This window comes from Camelus dromedarius, chromosome 2, assembly GCF_036321535.1.
Source record: "Camelus dromedarius isolate mCamDro1 chromosome 2, mCamDro1.pat, whole genome shotgun sequence".
In the NCBI taxonomy this organism is placed as follows: domain Eukaryota; kingdom Metazoa; phylum Chordata; class Mammalia; order Artiodactyla; family Camelidae; genus Camelus; species Camelus dromedarius.
Genome location: NC_087437.1, coordinates 114944804 through 114970385, shown reverse-complemented (window position 1 = coordinate 114970385; position 25582 = coordinate 114944804). Strand labels below are relative to the sequence as shown.

The 25582-nt window shown below is 48.3% G+C and overlaps 1 long non-coding RNA gene across 1 annotated transcript; it reads left to right on the top strand.

The window, feature by feature from the left end:
- The first annotated feature begins 884 nt into the window (after positions 1-884).
- Positions 885-5022, top strand: LOC116155255 (uncharacterized). The gene is made up of 2 exons (XR_004139126.2): positions 885-2589; positions 4461-5022. It is a non-coding gene; the product is annotated as an uncharacterized LOC116155255 (long non-coding RNA).
- The last annotated feature ends 20560 nt before the right edge of the window (positions 5023-25582 follow it).

Genomic DNA, 25582 nt, shown 5'->3' with positions numbered 1-25582 from the left:
TCAAATAGGGAAGGGGTAAAGGTTTGGAGGGGAAAGCATGTCTTTTTTTTTTTTTTTGAATAGAGGTACTGGGGATTGAACTCAGGACCTCGTGCATGCTTAGCACACACTACCACTGAGCTATTACCACCACCACCACCACACCTGGGGAAAACAGCTCCAGGAAAGGGGAAAGTTATTGGAAAAGAGAAGACTTGGCAGCTATGGGGGGAGGGGTGGGGATGACAGAAGCCAACAGAAGGATGTGTGTGTGAGTCCGGTGTGTTGACTGCTCTGGTGTGAAGACTCTCCTGGATATCCTCTCTTGCCTCCTTTATCCAATTTCCTAAAATTTCCTGGACAGGTGTTTTTGAGGTCTCCCTTGATCTGACTGGGCTCTGGACTCCTGGCTTTCTACTACGGCCGGCAGGTAGTGGAATCAGATTCTGACACTGGCTAATCTCTCAGACTGTGGTCTCAGGAAGGTAAAACTTAGTTCTGTGTTTGTGCCAAGGGGAAGAGGCCGACCTGTTTGTGAACTTGGGGCAAGGACATGCCCCAAGACTCGGCTTACCTTTGGTGCAGACACAGAACCCATGGCTTGTTCTTGTGCAGGACTTGAGGCTTGGGGCAAGGGTGGGGGACTACGAGAAATGAGAGGGCATGACTGATATGCACCACCCTGTGAACTTTCTAGTGATCAGCCTGAGCCAGAGCAGGGGAGGGCGTGGGCTGTGGCAACCGGAATCTAGGCCAGGGAAAAGAAGTTGGTAAGTGGGGGTGAGGTAGGGATGAAGGTGAACCAAGGAAAGCATCCAAAACACGACTGCAATTCTGTGCTAGAAGGAGGAGGTGGGGGTGGGATGGGAAGGACTGAAGTAAATTAACTAGAGGGCTGTGTTTTCACAACGTGGTACCATGAGCGCCAAGGATATTTAAGTCAGAACAGATCTAGTCTTTCCCATTCACTTTGCCATTTTGCTTTCATTTTTCTTTACTGAAAATAGGCAGGCTTGGAAGCCTGAATGACCTGAGTTCAATTTCAGCACACGTGTTTACTAGCTGTGAATTCACTTCGCCGGATCACCCAGGTCCAGCATTTGTCAAGTGAGACTGGTAATACTGTTGCTACCCTAGAGAATTATAATGCACCTCAAATGAGATAATGTGTAGCAAGCACTTACTACAGTCTGGTGCATGGTGAATAAATGCTGGCCAGGATGGCAATCTGTATTGTTGCTAATGACAGTGACATTGGGCTGTCCCTGTCTCTTATTGATGAGGGAAACTCATCAGCCAAATGGAAAAGGAAAAGACGGGTGGCCCCTGCAATAGTTTCCATATTGTCTTTCAAATAGCTGGAGAACAAGAGAGCTGACAAGCAACCTGACCGTGGCTCCTCGCTTTCTCTGAGATGACAGCTCGTTGGTGCATTTCTCCACTCTTCAGCATTTGGCAGTTATCTTACTGAGTGTCTACAATGGACTTCTGGTTTTGGCAACATGGTGGACCAAGATAATATGGAAGAACTCTGGATACAAACGCCTGTAAAAGCTGGATAACTGAATCAATTAAAAAGTCATGGATGAAAGAGAGGGGAAATCCCAGTGCTAGAAACACAGTGTCCTCTGGAAGCTGGAAGGCGATGGAGACATCTGTCACTGAAGCCGGAGCTTCCAGGCGGAGTCTCACCTGAATTAGGTCTCAGCAGTCCGTTGTAACACTCACTTAAGAAGATGAGACCTGGATCTCGGACGCCCCCGGAATAAAACTGAAACCCTCCAAAGGCACCAACACCCTCTGTGAATGGTGGACTCAGAGGCCAAGAAAGGTTTTTTGTTTTTTTTTTCACATCCAGGGTTCTGAGTCGGGGGAGAAACGCTATCCTGTGAGAAGTAAAACTTTAAGCCCAAGCCAGATGCTGTTTATAATATTGATTTACCTCAGTTGTGTGCTGAGTGATTCTCAATCTGAGGGTTTACCTAAAATTGGCTCCACAAACCAGGCAACAGAGAACCCCCTCAGAAGAAACAGTCCCGGGTGAGGATTAGCTCATTACAAGCCAAGGACACGCAAGGACTCATGGCGCGCGTGGGCCGGCTGCAGGGTCAGCAAGAAGGGTGCGTCGCGAGCCAGCCTCTGTTCCAGGAGCCGCGCGGGGCGCACAGGAGGCTCTGGAACCTGGAGGGTAGACCTGGCGCAGTGGCCCCTCACGGTTCACCGTGTAGCCGTTGATGAATGTTCTTTTTGACCCATGAGGATGATGGCCGTACGTAACTCTTCCAAGACACAAACTGTAAGAAGTGTGAAGTCCCCCCAGGAAGGTTTGCCAGTGCAGAGGACATCGGTGGCTTTAGCCCGCCCAGCATCCTTTCTCCCTGACTCCTGGGAACAGCCCGGGCTCTGGGTAGACTGCCAACCACATCCCCTACCCCTAGGCACAGTTTTGGACACATGATGCCTGCTTGGTCAAAACTAGTACCCTACCCCTGGCCGTGGTGAATGACCCAGACATGGGCATGTGACCCCGGCCAGGGCACCAGAGCGTCCTTTCCTGAGGTTTTGTGCATGGATGCCGAGAAGAGTAAAGCTTGCCCCGTCAGAGGTTTGGTGAGTGGAACAGCATAGGGCTGGAGCTGTCTGTGGCTCTCCCTCCCCCCCCCCCCCGCCCACCCCAGCCACGTGCAAAGAGCCCACCCACAGCAATGGCAGCGAGAACTGACACTTGTGGAGCAATTACCAGGCGTCAGGTGCTGTTCTGAGCGCTCTATAAGAATAACTCAGTTAATCCTCAGATCAGTCTTATGGGACAGCTTATTATCCCCGTTTTGCAGATGAAGAAATGGAGGCATAGAGAGTTTAAGTAAATTGTCCTAAGGCCACATAGCTATCAGTTATGGAATCTGGACTTGAACTTCAATAGTTTGGCTTCAAAGCCTGTGCCTTAACAATAAACAGAGAGAAGCAGGACCATGAGAAAGACAGTTGGATGGGTGGACGGATGAGTCAGATAGATAGGAGAGCTGGTGATACCTGAGGGTTCCTGGACTCTCTGAAGCTAGCTCTCCTCTAGGATTCCTGCTTTTTCACTCAGTTAAGTTTTCTTCTTTGTATAACTTAGTCTGAGTTGTTGTGGCTGGCTTTGTTTGTTTTATTATTATTATTACTTTTTGTATCCAACATATTTTTCCACTGCCCTTCTAGTAGCAAGCATCCCCTTTGCCTTTGGGAACCATCCCCTATTCCCCAGGCTTTCTGATGGAGTTGTCAGTCAAGGTACCGCACCCTCTCCTGGCCACATGGGCAGAGCACATGACACAGATCTGACCAATCAGAATACCCGCTTCCACATCCATAGTGATTGGTTCAGGGATGGGCATGTGCCTGAAGCTGGATCCATCAGTGTGCCTTGGGGATTTTATTCGGCAGAGAATAGGGGAGACTATCTCTGCTGGACTTGCCGGGCCAGGAGGATGGGCACTGGGGCTGCTGGGTGACTCCAGGTCAGGGGGATGTTCTGTTTCCCACAGCTGACTTCTCCCCTGAGATGTCCCACAGTCGCCTCGTGCTCAGCTTCTTCTAATCTGGGCTCACCTGCTCCTCCCCAAATCTGCTTTCTCTCACCATTTAAGGGGTGGGAGTCTGGCCTGAGAACACAGACAGATGAATCCACCCAGTTTTAGGTACTGTTGCTAGAACATGCGGCCCCTTAACCGAGGATGGTGCTTGGATAAGTGGAGTTTCTTGTATCTCCATCTTCCCACCACCCCACAGCCTCACCAGCGTCAGGGGCCCGAGGCCTGTGCGGACCCAAGGGGCCTGCGCCTGGAAGGACCTGTGCTTGTGTTAAAGCTCATCTGTCACCATCTTGAAGTCCTTAACAATTTTTGAATAAGGGTCCCTGCATTTTCTTTGGACACTAGACCCTGCAAATTATATATCCTGCCTCCGCCTTCAGTTCCTGGTGGAAAAGGCAGCGGAATGGGCCAAGGAGCAAAGGGAGATTTTCTCTCCCGTGGGTTGACTTGCCTGAGCCCCTGGCAGAGGTGCTTTCAGCCCAAAGCAGGGAGTGGGGAAGGAAGCCAGAGCCCAGACTTAGTCCCAGACTGGGATAATCGAGGGTAGACGGTCGGTGTGGTCCCTCATCTGACACGGGGTGTGGGCCAGGAGCTTCTTTGGGATGAGTGAGGGCAGGAGCCTGTGGGGCAGCAGTGAGGCAAGGCAGGGTCCCCAGGCTGGACCTGTGATCAACTCCTCACCAAATGCCATCAGCGCCCAGGCTGAGGGGGAAATGACCCCAGCTGCAGGGGTCTGGCCATGGTACTTGAGGCTCACCCTGGAAATGGCAGAAACAAAAAAACATGACTGATAAAAATAACTCTCAGCCCATAGTTTGTTTCTGTAAAATTGCAATTAAACAGCCACTGGTACTTCCAAACAAACCTGGTACTAATATCCATCTCTGTGTGGTTTTATTTAAGGGCATGTGACTTCTGACGTCCCACATCACTCCTCTAGAACCAAAACAAGAAACTCCGTTTCATCCAACCCCTAATGCAGATGTGGAAGTTGATCGGCAGAATGTGGTTTCCCAAGGAGGCCGTCCTTACGAGCACGTGCTACCGAAGAGGCATCAGACATGCATCTGGGACACAGGCTGGGTGGGGAAGACCCGCCAAATACATGTTCTTCCCTGAACGCCCCCCTGTCTGAATTGGCGGTGTTTTTTCTAGAGAGGAGGCACCCACGTATTCTGGAATTGTGCTTTCTCCCCCTCAAGCAAATCATTCGTATCAAGACTTGTTGAAATGTGACTCCATTGCAGACAGAGAATTAGAAACTGAGCACTGACACCAGATGTTACTCCTCTTTAAAAAAAGTACTATCGGGGGGGAGGGTATGGCTCAGTGGTAGACTGCACGCCTAGTATGCACAGGGTCCTAGGTTCACTCCCCAGTACCTCCATTAAAAATAAATTAGTAAATAAACCTAATTACCTTCCCTAAACCTTTTTTTTATTTAAAAAAAATGTATCAAAATCCAGGAATGTGTCACGTGTGTTATTGAGAAGGAATTTCATTATTAGGACATCTTTACAGCTAACAGAAGACATCCAGGTGACATCAAGAGGTTAAAATCATAGCTTCTTTTCAGGTTGCAAATAATAATAGCGTGTGTGTGTGTTCACTGAGGCAAAATTCACATAACATAAAATTAACCATTTTAAAATGAAAAACTCAGTGGCATTTAGTCCATGCCCAGTGTTGTGCAACCACACCTCTATCTATTTCCAAAACACTTTCATCACCCCAAAAGGACACAGAGTAAGCAGTTGCACCCCATTCCCCTCTCCCCTCAGCCCCTGGCAACCCCTAATCCGTTCCTGTCCCTATAGATTTGCCTGTTTTGGGTGTTTCACATAAATGCCGTCACACTACAGGTGGTCTTCTGTGTCTGGCTTCTTGCACTCAGCATAATATCTTCAAGGTTCATCAGCATCGCAGCAGGTACCAGACCTTCACTCGCCTTGATGGCTGGATAACATTCCACTGGATATTTATGCAGTGTGTGTGGTTTCTTTTTTAAGAAGTTACCTTTTTTTAAAAAAAATATATTATGCCTATCTGTGACTTTGTTTTTTGTTTTCTCTCTTTTTTTAAATTGCAGTATAGTTGATTTACAATATTGTGATCATTTCAGGTGCACAGCAAAGTGATTCAGTTATACATACATAGATTCTTTTTCAGATTCTTTTCTATTATAGGTGATTACAAGATATTGGATTTAGTTCCCTGTGCTACACAGTAGGACCTCGTAGTTTGTCTATTTTACATATGGTAGTGTGTATCTATTAATCCAAACTTTTAATTATCCCTCCCCCCCACCTTTGGTAACTATAAGTTTGTTTTCTGTGTCTGTGAGTCTATTTCTGTTTTGTAAACAAGTTCATTTGTATCATTTTTTAGATTCCACATACAAGTGATATCATATGATATTTGTCTTTCTCTGTCTAACTTGTTTAGTATGATCATCTCCAGGTCCATCCATGTTGCTGCAAATGGCATTATTTCATTCTTTTTTATGGCTGAGTAGTATTCCATTGTGTGTGTGTGTGTGTGTGTGTGTGTGTGTGTGTGTGTATATATATACACATTACCACCTACTTTTTATCCATTCATCTGTTGATGGACATTTAGGTTGCTTCCACGTCTTGTCTGTTGTAACTAGTGCTTCTGTGAACATTGGGGTGCATAGATCTTTTCGGTTTAGAGTTTCAAGAAGTTGACTCTGTTCCCTTGGCCTCCTGCGAGCAGGAAGTCTTGTTGGCACTGTCTCACGCCTGGTTTTATGCACACAGCACAAGGTGGTTCGCTGGCTGGGAGGTGATTAAAGGCACCGTGAACCGCCCTTCCTCCTCCACCCTGGAACCGCATCGGGGCAGAGTAAGATTGCCAAGGATTGAAGAGTGCACGTTAGGAACAAGTGTAAAACTGTGCTTCAGTGAAACTTGTGCTTGGAATCTGGGGGTCACCCGCTGCTGGGAGTGGCGTTTTGACCCCTCCAAATTAAACAAACAGTAAGCAGAGAAATAAACTTGGGGCTGAGGTTCCGGCAGGTTGGGAAAAGGTAATTCAGTTAGTGCTCTTGGGGTTGGGCTCCTAAAATACATGATTTGGGGAACTCTCGCTGGTGTGGAGTCACGGAAATAAACAGAGTTTCATTGGGAAGGAGGGTCCCCCACTTCGGGCTCCTTGTACGGCTGTTATTAAACCTACCTGGCTTTGCCAATGCAGGATTTTACTCAAGTTTTCAATGTCCCTCTCAGAATTCCCTTGGGGACCCTCCTCCCCCCAGCCGCCCTCCCCTCTGCTGGCCGGGCGGACAGTGTCTCCCGTGCTCCGTAAACGCCCTCACATGACACCCCACCTGAAGCTGCTCCCAACCTGGTGAAGTGTGGGGCCGAGGCCCCGCTCTCCTCTCAGGTTTGACACAATGGTCACCGAGGTCTGTTTAGTGCTTTTCTTTTTTCCAGCCAAGGAGCAGAAATGTGCGTTTGAGATGAAGATGGATGATTCCTGCATGAGCTGGGGTTTTCTAACTGGGGAGGCAGGGTTGTTTACAGGTTTGAAACATTGAAAAGCAATACTGTACTGGCTCCCAAGAGGAAACGGAGTTGTTTTCCTTCCCTGATGAAGTGTTTGGGGCAGTTGTTGGAGAAACTAGGGGCGAAGGTTTGTTTTTAACGTTTCCTACTGGGCACGTCAGGAGCTAATTCTCTCCTGCGTGTTTCCTCTTTTTTTCTCTTGTCCTTACTCACACACACGCAATGTAAGGTCTTTGTTGAATCTTTGCTCTGTGATCAGGACTCTGAGACTGTCAAAAAAACCCCAATAAATCTGATTCCCACCCACCTCCTGTCGAGAGGGCAGGGTCGTGTGTGCTTGGTACCTCGCACATACGCTAGCACATAGTAGGCGCTTAGTGAGTGCGGGCAGAGGGAATGAGTGTGATGTCCTGCTCGGCTGCATCAGTGTTTTCCAGGTTCTGGCAGGCCGGGTGTTTGCTCTGTAAGCCTTTCCCATCGGCTCCGCGTGGGAATGGCAAGAGGTGAGCATTCTCAACCCGATCGGCTGTGGCCCCTGCAGCCCTGCTGGGCTCAGCAGCCCCACTGGGGCATAAGGAGCCCCGTGTTGCCCTCTGGAACCCCTAACAAGCCCTGGAAGGATGGTGGTGACAAGCAAGGTGTCCTGTGTCAAGGCTCATTCTCGGCAATGCCAAAGCCACAGTGGGAAAAGTTGCAGCTAGTCCCAGAGCGACACATGGTACTTCTGAAGGGGATGTCGTGGGCGCTTCACGGGAGCCAGAAAAGGCAGATTCCCGGAGTCCACAGGAAGGAGTCTTCATCCACTCTCTTCCCCATTTCACCCTGGATCAGAGCCTAGGTACGGCCTCTGGAACTTTCTGGAGCCCTGAGGACAGACACTGAGCAGTCCAGCTGTGAGCTTCCCCTAACAACTCCCTGCTTCCCAGGACGCAGTGCCGCAGGAGCAGGGACGCTCTTTACAGCATCAAAGTGTGTTACCGATGGGACAGGGTGAACCCAGCTGTGATATGGTGACCAGTGAGACATTTCTCAAAGTGAATTAACTGTTTATTATTCAGTTCTGGCTAAACTTTAAAAAAAGTTTATCTGGGGGACACCATGATACACATATGATGTTACACTGAATTAGACTGAACAATTGAAATTGAATTCAATATTCATTATTTGTATTAAACTGGAACATGAGTGTGTCTAGAGTTTCCCAGGAATTTGAATCTAGACAGACGTTTCAGAAAATTTCTGGTGTGCTGCTCAGGAGGACAATGCTTCTCAGTTCACTGATGGCCAGCTCAGGGTTATAAGGAGAAAATTAAGAGAATTTTTTAAAGGTATAGGACAAGAAAACGTTCATCAGTGAGTAGAACTGATTTACCATCAAAGCCCCATGTCCGTTGTCTCTTTAATTCAGAGGGCAGTTTTGAAATGGAATCCCCCCTTCCTGTACCTCCCAGGCTTTCTCGCAGTGCGGCCTGGCTGCGGTGCTGCTGGAGTGCGAGTGTGGGTGCCAGTGCTTTTCTTGGGTCTGGGACTGGGTTCCCTGCGCAAGCCTCATGTTCTGCATACTCTTTCCCCTTCCCACTGGCTGGAATCCAGACTTGGTGGCAATTCAGGCCTGTAGACAATGAGAAAGCCAGGAAGACGGGGGAGCAACACAGGGGAAAGGAGCTGGGTTCCTGTGTGACCATGTGGATCTGATCTGCCCTAGGCATCTGGAACTCTTTAAGAGAGAAATAAACTTCTGTGGTCTGAAGCCAGAGAGCTTAGCTTTCCCCCAACTAACAGAGAAGACACACACTGGGGCAAGGTGGTCACGTGAGTCTAAGAAAGAACACGCATGCACGGCATACGGAGTTTACCTGGTTGGATATGAGACTCTCCCTTAGACTGAGATGACTGCAGAAGCACAGGGAGCACCTGGCTCAGGCCAGGCAGGCACCTGTGGATGTCCCAGGGCAGCAGAAGGAGCACCACCTCAGGCCCGGCTGCACATGGGTCCAGGGTGCTCACAAGCCAGGCAGCCAAGGGGCTGAGTCTGTTACCATGAACCCAGGCCTTGGGGTAAAACAGGAAGAGGCTGCTAAGATTGAGTCCGTAGGCCATCTGCAGAGCAGTGACTGGCCTGGGTCTAAGGAGTCCATGTAGCAGAGAGTCCTGTCAGAGAAGATGCTGTGGATGCTTTATTGGGAGAAAGCAGGACAGGAAAAGTGCCAAGCACTGTGCACCTATGATCTCATTTAATCCCCAGTATCCCCTGAAGTGGATGTCATTATCCCCACTTTGTAGATTACAGATGAGTAAACTGAGGCTCAGTGAGGCTCCCTTGCCCAGGGTCACCCAGTGTGATGGTTAATTTTATGTGACTTTACTGGGCCATGGGGTACCCAGATATTTGGCCAAACATTCTGGGTGTTCCTGTGGGGGTGTTTTCTGATGAGATAACATTTGAATTGGTAGACCAAGTAGAGCAGATTGCCCTCCCTAACATGGGTGGGCCTCATGCAATCAGTTTAAAGCAAAGAACAAAAGGCTTGCCCTTGCCAAATAAGGAGGAACTTCTCCTGTCTGACTGCCTTGAGCTGGGCCTTCAGATTTAAACTGAAACACAGGCTCGCCTTGGGTTTTGAGCCTGCCAGCTGTTGGACTGGAAATACATCAGCTCTCCTGGGTCTCCAGTTTGCCAGCCGTAGGTCATGGGACATCTCAGCCTCCATCACTGTGTGAGCCATTCCTTATAATGAGCACACACACACCTGATTGGTTCTGTTTCTCTGGAGAACCCTGACTAGTACACCTAGGTAGTGCGGAAGCTGTAACTGTGGGCTTGGGTCCCGACCAGAAGCCCCCCCACTGCACCACTGGCCCCAGCATATCAGAGGACTGGGGATGCTTTTTCAGCTGGAACAATGCAGGCCTGCTTGCCCTGGGTTGATGGGCCTTCTCTGGTCCTCAGCCAAGGCTCTGTCACTGTCTACATCTTCTGGAAGGGTCTCCAGCTGGTCTGGGTTGCCTGGAGAAGGGGAATATATAGCCCCCAGGACCCAAGGTGTCAGCTTCCTCCCCCTTTTCAATACTGGAATGGAAGAAAAGCTTTGACCCAGAAAAGGAGTCCATTCACTCAACAAATCACCTCCTGTGGACAAGGCATTGGGGGTGCTGTGGGAACAGGCAGTGATGAGGCCCTGAGAGGCATCAGAGAACTTGGCTGCAGAGACTGGGGATTCCATACTGATATAATAAAATGGTAGAGGAGGCTGGGGCTTCAGGGAGGTACTTTGAGTTACACCTTGACAATTCTTTTGACATTAATCCCAAGAAATTAATACCCATTAATCCAATGTTTGGCCATTAGAGGTTAATTCCTTTGCATATGAAAGACTTGTAGGACATTGAGGGTCCCAAGAAAGTCCTAATGTCCCCAGGGAAAGGTAATACCATAAGCCGGTGCTACTTGAGGGTCAGGGTTAGTGACTGCTGACACCGGCCCTGTGGAAGGGTACACAGGATGGACATAAGATGAAAGGGAAGCCACCAGCGGCCAGGGCCCAGAGAGGACAGGAGGTCCTCAGGACAAAGCCCTGTTGACCACATGACCTACACATGGATGCTTTCTGGGCTCTTGTTCCTGGAGGTGATCCTGACGTTGCTTGGTGACCTGCTCCTCTTCCCCTTTGTGGCTACATCTGTGCTTTTGTTCAGGTGTCCCCTCTTTGGAGAAAGTATCCAATCTGCAGCTGAGGAGTGAATCTAGTTTGGGCTGATTAAGGTCGGTCCATTTCCCTTGTAAAGGACTGAATTGGGGATGAGCTTGGGACTCAGGTTCGGCCAACGAGATGTGGGGAGGGGAAATCCCTCAGGGGCTGTGGGAAAGCTTCCTGGCTTTTGAAAAGAGGTGGGGAGGAGACCACTCCTCTCCCACTGGGCATCGATATGTCTGGGTGAGAAGCAGAGCTGGAAAGGAAGACCCCGCAGGTCCGTGGCTGTGGTCGCCACCCAGCATGCATCTCTTCATTGTCCCAACGTGTGGAATTTGGCATCCATCCATTCATTTATTGAACAATTATTTTTTAATCGCCCACTATTTGCCCTGACTAGCATACACTCTAGCAGAGGAGAGAGAATATTAAATAATGAACATGATAAGTAAGTAACGGAAATAGTAGTGTAAATAGGGCGACCAGGGGAGGTCTTACGGAGAAGGTGACATTCAAGTCCAAAGTTTCATAACTTATTGCCCCTGTGGAGACTAACCAAGTCTCACTTTCTGAAATGCATGATTTGAGCTCTTTCCAGAGAAAGCCCCTTTAAATAGATGGTTCTTGGCTGCAGGCGATTTGTCCCCATTCCCCGCGACTTTTGGCAATGCCTGGAGATCTTTTTGATCCTCACAACTGAAAGGGTTGCTACTGGCATCTAGTGGGTAGAGGCCAGGGGTGCGGCTAAACATCCGACAAGGAACTGGGGCCAAAGTGTGACCAGCGCTGAGGTTGAGGAGCCCGGTCCAGACGAGCAGGGTGGCTTTTGCAGACACTGGGAAACCAAGGTGGATCCATCTGCCCTTTCCTGGGACTTCGGCAGAAGGGTGGACCACACAGCGTTTGCTGGAGCAGATGGGAACGCCTGGTGCACTCGGATCCCGCAGCCCCAGCACATTTTGCCGGCATGGGGGTAAGAAAGCAAAAGATGATGATTTGCACTAACTGGTGTAACCTACTGCCAGGCCTCAAGGGAAGGAAAGCGAAACGCATCCCAAGAAGCTTGGTTTATGGTGCAGGAAGGGTTTAGTGACTTTACTGCTCAGATTACCATTTGGGTATCAGTTTCATCATCATCAACCTCCAATTTCCTGTTTTGCTTATCTTAGAATTACTTTTTTTTTTAATGTGTGCACAGCCCATATGGCTTTGGCTTCAAGTTGATTAGATATGGAACTGGTTTATAATGGATTAGAATGCAGGATTTGTTTGCTTTGTAATATTTTAAGGAAGAAATGAAAGAAGCTGTAATGATGGAGAGAGATAGTGTGTATTTACGGTCGTATTCTTTTTTCATTACCGGAAAAGACAACTTATTTAGGAATGTGGATTATGGCTCTTGGTCACTTTTTGATTTGTGTTTCACTTTGGGGTTTTCCTGAGTTACAAATCCCTGCAGATCTGTGGGACTTAAGAGGTACACTTGTACATTTATTTTTCCTCTTAGCCTTTTGTCTCCACCCCCACCCCCACCACTTGGAGTTGTATTTTTTCCTTTCCCCCTCCATTTCTGTGCTTCCCTATAAACCAATCCGTGTGCCATTTTTCCCTGCATCGCCTGCACAGTGGGAAACATTATTCAAATCAGCCCTGTGAAACCGATGGCCTGTTGCCCCGGCTGTTAAACGCTGATCCGCGGGGCACTGACACTCAGCATCCGGACATCCTAGTGCAGCTCATATTTTGGTAAATATGTATTTTCTTGATCATTTCAAACTACCATGCAAAGCCACATCCTGCCTTCTGTTAGATGCTCGGAGCAGTACGATACACTGTGGATGGCTCTGCAGGTGGCAGAGGAAGGCTGCGCGGGCTGGTTCTGTGACACGGAGACCATCAGGGCAGCCTCCCCACAACCTAGTGACCCAGATGGTGGACTGCTTTGGGGATCAGGACTGGGAGCTTAGATCCCTGGGGCTTTCTGGGTCTCAGCGTTAGAAGTCTTTGGCAGATTTCAACATAACCAACCACTGGGATCCTTTAAAGTCACTGTTGGACACAGTGTGCATAGTCACAGGCTGAGAACTTGGGATCAGGATCTGGGATTTTTTTTTCTTTTTGTCTGATAGCCTCCTAGATTCCCACCTCCTGGGATGTAACCAGACCAATGTTTGTGGGCCTCGGTAGACAGATTTTGTGGGTTGGGTGCCCCCAAGAGATATGTTCAAGTCCTAACCCCTGGTACCTGGGAATGTGGCCTTATTCAGAAATAGGTTCTTTGCAGATGTAATTAAGATGTAAGTTAACAGGAGAATGGACGCAGAGAAACACAGTGGAGACAGCCATGTGACGACAGAGGCAGAGGTGGGAAAGATGTGGCTACAAAGCAAGGAACTCCAAGAGTTCCCAGCCACCACCGGAAATTAGGAGAGAGGCACGGAGCAGACTCTCCTTCTCTCTGAGCCTCCAAGAAGGAGCCAATCCCACCAGCACCCAGAACTGCGAGAAAAACATTTCTGTTGTTTTAAACCACCCAGTTTGTAGTTCTTTCTTACGGAAGCCCTATGAAACTAATTAATTATTAGTTTATTATGATGATTACAGTAGCTTATTAAGAGAAACAAAAGGATTCTTCAACTTCCAATTTCTAGGAGAAACTGAGAGCCAAATGCAGTTAGCCCAGAATAATTAAACTGAACCTATTTTTTAAAATCATGAGTGAGAAAACCTACCCGTGGTGGTCAAGTGGATGCCACGGATTAGTCAGTGAAGGGGTTGGGGGTTGAGTATAGGCCTTTGTGTTTTTAATCAGAACAAGGAACTGAGGAAGGCACAGGTTCTGCTCTTACTCTTGATCCAGTCTCTGGTGTTTACCACTTCACCTGGAGAACTGGTCAACCGGGACGGGGCATGCAGATTGGCTTTGAATTCCTTGGTTACACAGAGTTCAAAACACTCTTGTTTAACCACTGCCATTGAAACCAATGGATTTTTTTTTAAAAACTCTTTCATTGGAAAATCTTTCTTCAGCAGCATTGTTTCTCTTGCATCTCGTAGTTCAGCTTGAACGTGATTCTACAGTACAGTTGATGGTAATTTAGTTGATAGTAACTAACCTGTACTCAGTCCCCACTGCAGCCCCCTCAGAGAGGAAAACGTATGCAACTATCACTCATCCTGATCCCAGGAATGTGTTGGCTGCCAGAAATAGCTTTCTGGCTCCTAGGACTGGTTCTGTCTATCTCCAGACCTCAGTTTGTTGGGATCCCATTATATACAAAAGGCAGAAAGAAATGAAGATAGGATTTCTGCCTCAGCCACGAGTCCAGGACTGTATTATTCAATTCCAAGCCACTGCCTTAAATCTGAAAACCCAGGATCCACTTTGATGGCTGTCGGTGGCTCTACAGCAGTCTGACAGTGCCACGACGGCTCTCCAGGGGCCACTGTCCCAAATGGACTCCCTAGCCTGGTTGGTTAGGTTGTAGCACCTCCAGATTACATGCGGACACCAGCAGACTGACCCAGCTACTTCGAATTGCTTGGGTGCATTAATTTCAGGATTTCTAACACCCTTTCCACAAAATGCTGATCCTCACTTTGGATGAGCAACAAACATCTATTGGGCACCTGGGAAATGTAATAACCTGGCACCAAGGGGTTATCCTTGGGAAGTGCTCCAATGCTGCCAAAGCCCTTGCAGAGGTATTTTAGGCTGGCTTACACTGGAGGGGTGGACTTGTTGCCATTGTTGGAGGGGCCAGTTGCTGGGGGGAAGAATCCAGTAGAGGGAAGGAGCGAGTGGTCTATGTGGGGAGAGGGGGACAGGAGAGGTGGTGGATATGACAGGACAGAGAACAAATGCTTCATGATTCGCAGCTCATCCAGGCAGTTGGTCAGACTCACACAATCACAGAGAAAATTGCTACTGCTATTAACCGACCCTGTCTTTTTTATTATAAATATGAGTGGCAACCACGGAGCACCATACATTAAAAGGAATAATAGCCCCAAGCAGGAGAACCAAGATGAGAAATAGAATAATTGATGCCATATGGCCCAGGAATCCTGCTCCTGGGCATATATCCAGAAGGAACCCTACTTCAGGATGACACCTGCACCCCAATGTTCATAGCAGCATTATTTACAATAGCCAAGACATGGAAACAGCCTAAATGCCATCAACAGATGACTGGATAAAGAAGATGTGGTATATTTATACAATGGAATACTACTCAGCCATAAAAACCGACAACATAACGCCATTTGCAGCAACATGGATGCTCCTGGAGAATGTTATTCTAAGTGAAGTAAGCCAGAAAGAGAAAGAAAAATACCACATGAGATCGCTCATGTGTGGCATCTAAAAAAACAAACAAACAAAGCATAAATACAAAACAGAAATAGATTCACAGACATAGAATATAAACTTGTGGTTGCCAAGGGGGCAGGGGGTTGGGAAGAGATAGACTGGGATTTCAAAATTGTAGAATAGATAAACAAGATTATACTGTACAGCACAGGGAAATATATACAAGATCTTATGGTAGCTCACAGAGAAAAAAAGTGACAATGAATATATATGTTCATGTATAACTGAAAAATTGTGCTCTACACTGGAATTTGACACAACATTGTAAAATGATTATAAATCAATAAAAAAAAGTTAAAAAAAGAATAATTGATGCCAGAGAAAGAATAGATAAATTAGGCAACAGACAAGGACTCAAAACAAAATTTCTACCCAAACTTCCAATAAGTATCTTAGAGAAATTTTAGAAGATAATTGCATTTATAAGATAAGAATGGTTGTGCTGAAAAAGGAGCCCTTAGAGAATAAGGAAGAGTTCTTGAAAATTAAAAATATCTCGATCAAAATAAAACCTCTAGTAAAAGGCTTGGAAGAAAGAGTAAAGGCAATATTCCAGAACAAAAAGATGGAAATAAGAAAGAAAATGTAGATGACGGAGAGGATCAGTTGAGTAAGTTCAGCATTTTATCAGATAGCAGTTGCAAAAATATAAAAGAAGAAAATTGAAAGGAGGAAATATTCAGAAAAAAATAATAGAAGGAAATTACCAGAGCTTCAAATAAGTCTATCAGAGCTGAAGAGAAACACAGTCTCAGCTCGAGGGTTCAAAAAATACTGGGCAAGTTGAATACGTCAAATGTCACACCTAGACACAGCCTTCTGAAATGTCCAGACATCAAACTAAAGGGAAGACCTTAAAAAGTCAAATGCAAAGAACAGGTATCTCTCTCTATATAGATATAGATATAGATACACACACACACACACACAAAGGGACAAGAATCACATTTGCGTTGAATATCCCATCAGCAACCCTGAATGTAAGAAAACAGGACAATGCCTTCAAAGTTCTGAAGGAAAGTGATTTCAAACATAGAACTTTAGCAACCTGTCGATCATAGGAGATGGCAAAATAAAGACATTTCATGTATGAAAAGACTCAGAAAGTTTTACCTTCCATGTAATTTGTCTTGGAAAATTACTTAAGGATGTGCTCCAGTAAAATCATGACAATAATAGCTAGTAACTGTTGAGAGCTTACTAAATGCCAGGCACTGTTTTAAACACTTTACATGCATGAACTAATTTTATCCTCACAATTACCCTGAGTTGGGTTACTATATTTATCATTTAATCCCATTTTATACACAAGGAAACTGAGACATAGAAAGATTAGGGAATTTGTCCAGGGTCATGCAGCTATTACGTGGCAGCCCTGGAAGTTGCACCTAACCACTGGAATTTACCACCTCTTGGAGCTAGAAAGAATCCAATGATGGTTACCAAAGGGGAAGGGGGCGGTATAAATTAGGAGTTTGAGATTAACAGATACACACTATTATATATAAAATAGATAATAAGGACCTCCTGTATAGCACAGGGAACAATTTTTGGTATCCTGTAATAACCTATAATGGAGAAGAATCAGAAAAAGAACATACACATATTTAAAACTGAATCGGTTTGCTGTACCCCTGAAACTGACACAACATTGTAAATCAGCTATCCTTCAATTTTAAAAATTTTAAATAAAATGAAAATAAAAATGAAATTAAAGCAATGCCAATAATAAAATAAAATAATCCCATGGAGGGAAGACAAGGCTGCAGACACTCATAACCCTAACCCAGGAGAAAACAGAAAAGATGTGTCAGGATGAGAGCCACTCAGTGGATCTGGAAAGCAAGCATTCTAAATTAGGACCAGAAGAACAGATGTTAGGGAGCACGGCTTTGAGGTAAAACCAGATTCTCTTAACAAATAGTGCGATTAGGAAATCTGGATGATCTTCTGAGGGGGTGAAGGAATATGCTTCTTTCTTGAACAAATGGTTAAAAAGACAGTTCAGTTACAACTCCATCAAACCCAAGAAACTGTACAAGGATGTCATGGTTCAATGGGAAGCATCATTTGAGCTAGTGATGAGGCGTAAGAAGAAAGGGTCCAGTTGACCCTGATACCTGGCTCTGTCTCCTTGGAGGGACCCAAGTTGATGGCAAAGCATTATATTTCCTTCATAGGTTGAATCACATTGCATGGTTCAGAGACCAATATTTACATAATCACAGTGTTGTAAAAACTTTATTGGGTTTTGTATTTTAGAACCAACCAATTCTCAGTTATTGCTCTAAATAGAATGTAGATGATCAGACCTTGGTGGGACTGAAAGAGAGGGAAGAGACGGAAATGAATCAGAGAGACCACATGTCTTCATCACAGAGGATGCAAAGTCCAGTGTTGTCTAAAGTTGATCAACCAAGAGATTTGTGTTTTTGTTGGTATTTCATTATTCATTTATTTACATAATTTACTGAGGTGAAATTCACAATCTAGAAATTAGCCATTTAAAAATGAACAATTCAGTGGCATTCAGTACATTCACCATGTTGTGCAAACACCACTTCTGTCTAGTTCCAAAACACTTCCATCACCCAAAATAAAACCTCTTACACATTAAGCACTTTCTCTCTGTTGGCACCCTCCTCCCAGCCCCTGGTAACCACCAATATGCATTCTCCCTCTTTGGATTTACCTATTCTGGATATTTCTTTTTTTTTTTTAATTTACATATATGTACTGTTTGTTGTTTCCGAGAATAGTTTAGAGCTTTAGCTTTTTAAACTTACATAGTTATCAAAGGAATAAAGCCAATCACAGAATAAGAATCAACAGAATGTAGTAATCCAATCATAAAGGACAGTCAAATGTGCTTACACATATTCAAGAAATCAATTATCTAAGCTATAAATAATATGTAGTTCATTTGTGCCATTTTTTTTTTTTTAGATTGCACACATAGGCGATATCATATGGTGTTTTTCTTTCCCAAGACATTTTTGATGTACTGTTTAAAGCAGAGTGTCTCAGCCTTGGCACCGTTACGGTTTGGGCTGGAGAACTCTCTGTTGTGGCGGCTGTCCTGTGCATCGTAAGACGTTTGGCGGCAATGCTAATGTTAACAGCATCCCCAAGTTGTAACAACCCAAAACTGTCCCCAGGCATTGCCAAATGCACGCCCCCTCCACCACACACGCCCAAGGGGGTCGCCCCCAGAACTACTGCTTTAGAGTTATAAATACAACCAGTAGGAGAACCAAAGGGAATAAAACTAACAAAAGTGGGGAGAAGGTGGGGGTGTTGGGGGTGGTCAAGTAAACTGAGTCACATCTTTCACAGCTACCAGTTATATGATTTTGGTCTAAGGTTGATACATCAAGACAAGGTGCTTATCGTATTGATGTGGCAGCATTTTGAAAGTTATGTCTGATAAAGTAAGAAATGAACCCGCTGGTGGTGAGGTTGTGAGAGGAAACAGAACTGAAACAGGAGCCACAGCTTACAGACCTGTGCTGTGACCCCCAAACAATAATCCATATTAAACCATGACACGCGAGACAAACCAAGCTCGTTTAGATCCACGTTCTTAACGAGACCACGGACGAGCTGATCTCAGGTAACTCTGCTCAGATTCACATGTTTTTCATGTGTTCTTGAGATAAGACAGGGTGGGGGGTAGCTCAGCGGTAGAGCATGTGCTTGGTGTGCATGAGGTCCTGGGCTCAATCCCCAGTGCCTCTGAGAAGGAGGAAAAATAAATAAATAAGATAGGATGTCGTTCCGGCAACTTGCCTTAATTACAAGTTGACTGGCTCTCCCAAGACTCATCCTCTGATGCACCCATGGAAGAGCCCCTGCTAACTCCTACACTTTCATCCTTCCTGGTTCCCCATCTGAGATGTTCTGTGGTTCCCCCTGTTCTCCCTTCCAAGCTAGTACACCTAATGGTGTGTGACTGTGTTCCAGGTGGTCTTAAGCTGGTGAATGTTACCATTTGAAACTTACTTAAAATTTTAGTTTAAAATTGGTTTTACTTGGTTTTAGCTGGTAACCAGCCTTGTCGGTTGTCTTTGCTCTGGCCTGCCCGAAATAGCCACCTGCCAAATGGGATGCTTGGATTCGCTCCAGAAGGAACCATGCAAAGGGGTGAAATTTGGCTTGCCAGCAGGTGTTCCTAATTCCTTAATCACTGCCCTCTTTTCCACTCCAAAGGCGAGCCTGGAGGACTCAGCTTTGGGAGATGGTGAAGCCAAGGACCCGCCCCCCCGCCCCAAGCCCCGCCGCCAACTTCTGCCTTTGAAGAGGGAAGCCTTCTGTTTATTCCTGCTCTAAGAAGGATTCTCACAAGTTTCAGGCATTTGATTTTTACAGCAACAGATGTGGCTCTGGTATTCTTTGTTGTGCCGGAGAAGGTGAAGTTGGAGAGATGTGGCAACCTGCCCCAGGCTTCCTTCCAGGAGGTAGGCAGCTGGTCCCCCCGGGGCCAGCCTGGGCCAGGGAGGGTGGGTGGGGTGTGAGGTGCAGGATGGGGTGAGATGGGCTGGTGGCTCCATGGAGGCCTGGGTTGGGGGCGGATGAGTCAAAGGCCCAGGGCGGGGGAGGGGACCACATTCTCATGATGGGGACTCAGGGATGCCCACGCTCCTGCCACTCAGAACTTGCATGGCTGCTGTCTCCACCACCTCCCAGGAGCCGTGTCACTTAAGGGGCCACTGAGAGGGGCCTGCTTCCCCTTCCTTCCTCCCCCGCCCCTTCCACCCAGGTTGTGTCCCAGCAGGTGCTCAGTGGGGTCACACAGCTCGCACGCCCATCCCGCACCCATGCTGAGACATGCAGCCACTCAGGCCTGCAGCCTGAATTGCTCCCACCAGGATCCCCACCCCCATCCCTGGAATTTCCTGCAGGCCTTGGGGCCCATAAAGTCGGTCAGGAAGTCACCCCTTCCCTGGAAGCTTTGGGACAACCCTTATTTTCACACCCCTGTGAGTCTGCCTTGGGACCTACTGTGTGGTGCAGGGGGAGCCCGGCTAGATGTACGTAACTGAGAAGAGTGGGTTGGGGAAGGGGAGAGGGTTCTCGCTCTTCCAGAACATTCCATGCACACAGGCAGCTGAACCCCAGAGGCCTTCGAGATGAAGAGCCAAGAACAGCCTGAGCTCATGATGCAGTGCTTCTCCCGCAGGCTCAGGCCGGGGTTATCTCCTGGGACCAAGATGTCAGGTCCCTAGGTTTTCTCCCCGCCTGTTAGCTTCTGCCCTTCTTGGGTGAAAAAAAATCAAAACAAACCTGAGCACCGATGCAGTTCCTCCACCAGAATTCTCTCATTGCTCTTGTCTCTGTCTCAGTAAAACCTGGCCCGCAGCACCCAGGTGACTGACCCAACATGGGCTCCTCGCGTGACCTGCTGGACAGGCGCATCCAGGTGTCTCCGATCCTCCACGCGTTTGTCACCGTGGAGGGCCAGCCTTCACGTCCCGGGGAAAGGGCGGCATGACTGCTGTCGCCCTGGCTGCCCGGTTCCTTGGACGGCCAGTTCCAGAAGCAGAAAGAGCCACTCTTCTTGTATGTTTCTGGTTCTCAGACTTAACAAAACCGGTCATTCGTACTCACCCCCGTTAGCTGTCTGTGTAGACTATGGAGCCACGAAGTTTCTGATCCAGAGAGGTCGCCCTGCCAGCTCTTCTCCAAACAGAATAGCGGGCAGTGGGCAGGAGGAAAAGGGAGACGTTGCAGAAACACAGACGATTCCTGCCCATGCCTCCTCCCTTTCCATGTTACAACGTGGCTTTTTTTTTTTTTAATTAAGGGAAAGATGAGCTATTTGTAGGTTAATCAAACTCACTAAAGGATAAAGCCCCAAATCTGTCTGTCTACTGATGGAACAAAGACATTCTTTTTATTCCAGGTCAGGAAACACTAAAAAGTGCGACTCTCTTAAGTGCCCTGCTCTTATCAACCACAGCAGAAAGCTAAACATTAGCCTCCTGGTTAATGGGTTTTGCAAGTCAAACATCAGTGTAGGTCAGCTCTCAGTGGCAGCGGCTCACCCACCGGTTCCTTTCCATCTCTCCCAACAACTGGGATGGAGACCGCCGCTTACCCTCCAGGCTGGCCCTGTATCGCCTGGGGGTTGACTGCCGGCCAGTTCTCCAACCTGAGATCTGTGTTTTCTAAACCCCGTGGCTCTCAAAAGATTGTTGTCCGGGAGGGACACTGAGGCGTCTAGGGCAGGTCTGTAGCTTTGGGGACCATGCAAAGACCATCGGACGTTTGGTTTCCAAAAGCATGGCTCTCAGACTGGCTGCACCCAGGCCTGGCTCAGGCCGAGTCCCGGCCCTCCTTCCCCCCTGCTCTGCGCGCCTCCCCTGCCCAGCCCCCTTCACCCACCCCGGCCCCCGCCCGTCCTAGCTGGGTCCTGACCTCAGGCGGGAGCGCTTGCCCTGCACACTCAGGAGCCTGGCTTCTCAGATTGCTCCTTCTGCCAGTCCCCTTCTGAAAACTCGGGCTTTCCTCTGTTTTCAGAGACACAGTTCCTTCCTACCATCGGGGCCAGGACACTAGACTGAGGTCTTGCTCCCAAGGCAGCTCCTCCCATGCTGGGGGTCTTCCCAGTCCATCCTCGGGAGACCTGGCCTTGCTCGCCATCACCCCTCCTCCGCCTAGTCTGACCTTTCCTTCCCGAACTGTGGCCTGTTGGCCGGCAGCCTGCCTCGCCTTCTCCCAGCCCAGCTGCCTGCCCCTCAAGATTCCAGACCCTCTCCTCCTCCTGGGTCCCCTGCCAGGACTCCCTAGTCCCACACAGCGGCAGGCTGGGCCTCTCCGTGCTGGCCTGGACTCCCCTCCCTCCCCAGCTCTGCTTCCGGGCTGAACTTCTCTCCAGCCCTGGGGTCCACCTGGCCCTCATCCCCTGCCCTGCCTGGGGCCCAGGGCTCAGCCCTCCCGGCCTGCCCGGCCCAGCTGCGTGTCTCAAGTGGCAAGACCCACAGCCAGAGCTGCCCGCCGCCCCTGGGGCCCAGGAGCGGTCCCAGGAAGAACCTCCAGGCCACCCTTTGGGGAAAATGGTGCGTTCTTTGCTTCAGTGGGTTGGAATTTCCCAAGAGAAAGGGTCTCCTCTTTCCCTTTGAAGACCAGCATAAAATTAGCATGTTTGTACAGAATGCTGTGCACCCAAGAAGATCCATGTTCTCACAGGCAACTGCTACTCCAGGGCTGAACTCAGGGTCTAGAGGGCAGTTGCCCATTGACTGGCCAGACCTGCGGGTGCCATGTGAGGTTCAGAAGGTGCTCCGACGTCCCGTTCACATCAGGGTGGGACACGTGGGCCAGCTGCCATCGCCGTGTCTACGTATGGCCGGCCTTCCCTTGGTGTTGGCTGAATGGAGAAGCGCCCAAGGGATCGGAGAAGCCAAGGGGGAGGGGAGGGGAGGGGGTTTTCCCACACTCCCCTCCCCCAGCCCACCATGGAAAGCAGAGCAATCAGAGCTTTTTAGGAATTAAGCACATCTCTAGTTAGGGGTATTGGGGGCAAATGCAGTCCTCTAGAACAGAGGATTTAGAGATTCCTGAGGGCATTTGGTAAGTGTCCCTCCACAACACAGTGCCATAAGCTGGGGGGCTTCAACAACAGAAATGTCTGTCTTGTAGATCTGGTAGGGCTGGCTCCTTCGGAGGCCTCCCTCCTTGGCTGGTGGATGACGGTCTTTCCCCTGTCCCTTCACGTTGTCTTCCCTCTATGTGCGTCTGTGTCCAGTTCCCCCCTTTTTATAAGGACACCAGTCATTTTGGATTGAGGGTCCTCCCTACTCCAGTATGACCTCATCTGAATTGATTACATCTGTAAGGACTATTTCCAAATACAGCCTCATTCTGAGGTCCTGGGGGTTAGGAGTTCAACATACAAATTTGGGGGAGGGGCACACTTCAAAAACCAATAACGGGGGACCTCAGGGGACTTTTGACAGCAGAAGTGATGGGGGATGGGGCATGTATGTTCTCATCATCACACTGAGCTTGTCACCTTATTTCCATGAGATTTATGTTTTTCTTAAAGGAGGATAAAAATGTGCCCCAAGAGCTGAAATCTCCCATCTTGATTCCATGGTCTTAGTGGGACTCTGGTCCACCTTGAGGCTGGTTGCTGGGAGGAGTGGGTGGTGGTGCTACCAGGGTGCCCTGGGGTGCATGTTCCAAGAACAGGGAGGCAGGAGACAGGATGCTGCACAGATGGCAGGTAAGAGCCTGCTCCTGAATGCCGTAGGCATTCCAGAGAAGGAGGGAACGTGCTCCCCGTGGAGGCAAGCTTGCTGCTGGGCCAGTGGCTGGAAGGGTTGGATTAGGGAAGCTTGAGGGCACTGGGAAGGGAGGAAAGGAGAAGGGTGGGGCTGGGTGTGTTTAAGGATGTGAGTGGTCCAGGTTGGTGGAAGCAGAGGATGCCTCAGGGGCACGTGGTGCTGGGCCCCCACTAAGCAGGGCTCAGCTGCCCTGCCACGGAGCCAGACCTTCTTAAGGAGTCAGTCCTGCACTGCTAGGGGTTTTTGATATGAGAAGTGCCTGTGAAAATCAGGTTTTCAGACATCTAATCTGTGTCGGAGCGACACAGACAGATCAGGGTGATGAGAGACAGCCAGGGGCAGCCAGGAGTGGGAAGGAAGGAGGTGGGAAGGGGCCTGGGCCCGGCCAAGTCAGAGGGAGCAATGAAGGCGACTGCCCTGCCCGGGGCGTTCTACGGGGGACCCTGGTTATACTGATGGGAATAGAGTGCTTAGAGGGAGAAAGGCATTTGCCATGATAGGAGGAGTCACGGAGCAGCAAAAGAAGGCAGGTCTGGAAGCGAGGAGATACGAGAATAGGATGGAGTTGTAGATTTGGGGGTTGTTCCTGTGACAAACTCAAGGGGCAGAGGGAGCAGTGGGAGTCCCCACAGTTAGTGGGACAAGGAAGGAAGATCATAAGCTTCCTGGGGACCATCTGTCACTGCAGCCGTATCCCTGCGCCTGGCAGTGTGCTGGGAGCGTAGTAGGAGCTTAGTAAATACTTGTTTAGTGAGTGAAGGAAAGCTGGGTTAGAGCCTCAGTGGCCAAGTTTGGAGAGTGTTTTAGGAAGGGACAGGTGATCAGCAGTGGAGCAGAACACAGAGACTATCGTTATCAGTTTCCTGGGGCAGCTGCACAGATCGCCACAACGTGGGTGACCTCAAACAACAGAAGTGTCTTCTCTCACAGTTGTGGGGACTGGAAATTAAATTCCAAAGGCCCTGGGGGAGCATCCTGCCTTGTCTCCTCCTGCTCTCGGTGGCCCCTGGCGTTCCTTGGCTTGCGGCTGCATCCCTCCAACCTTCGCCTCTGTCCACGCGTGGGCTTCTTCCCTGTGTCTCCCCCTGTGTCTTCCCCTTTCTGACTCTTCCAGGGACACCTGTCATTGGATTTCGGGCTCGCCATAATCCAGGATGATTTCGTCTTGAGAGCCTTACCTTAACGACATCTGCAAAGACCCTCATTCCAAATAAGTTCACGTTCTGAGGTTCCAAGTGGACATGAACTTCGGTAGGGCCACAGTGACCATTGACTGGCATTTCTGAGAGTGAAAGAAGAGAAAAAAATGCATAAAAGTTAATGATCTGTTTCAGTCTTCGTTTAGAAGTACCGAAGAAAGAGAGGGAAAAGCAAGGCTGGCGATGTTGGAAGGGCAGGGGGTGGACTGAGAAACAATTATTGCATGGAGCCAGTTTGGAAATAATTGGCAAGGCTGCCTTCTGTTCAGTTTTAGCAAGAGCAAAGTGACGCTGATTGAGAAAGGAAAAAAAAACACTGGCTGAATTTCTTTTTTCAAAATTGCGGTGACCCTGGGGGGTTCTATCATGCTGTAGACAAACAATTCTACCATCACTTCAGTTTCAATATTGTATTAGTTGCCCTGGGATTGCTGTAACAAAGTGCATAAACCAGGGGGCTTGACAGAATTTATTCTCTCAGAGTTCCGGAGACCAGAAGTCTAAAATCAAGGTGTCAGCAACTGACACCTGTAAGGGAGATCCTTCCTTGCCTCTTCCGGCTTCTGATGTTGCCGGCACCCCCTGGGTGTTGCTTGGCTTGTGAGCATCACTCCAGTCTCTGCTCTGTCGTCCCATGGCCTTCCGTCCCTGTGTCTACGTCCTAATGCCCTCTTCTCGTCAGGGTACTAGTCATGCTGGATTCAGGGCCCACCCTAATGACCTCATCTTAACATCACCAATTACATCTGCAATGACCCTATTTCCAAATAAGGTCACATCCACAGGGACCAATGGTTAAAATTTCAATATATCTTTTTGGGGGACACACAACCATTAACAAACATGTTCTGCAGAGCTGGGAAAGTTCTCCAAAAGCCTTAGAAATCGCACCCCAAAGAATCTAAGAAACTTCATTGGAGGCACAGGGGAATCTGGTATCTGAGTGT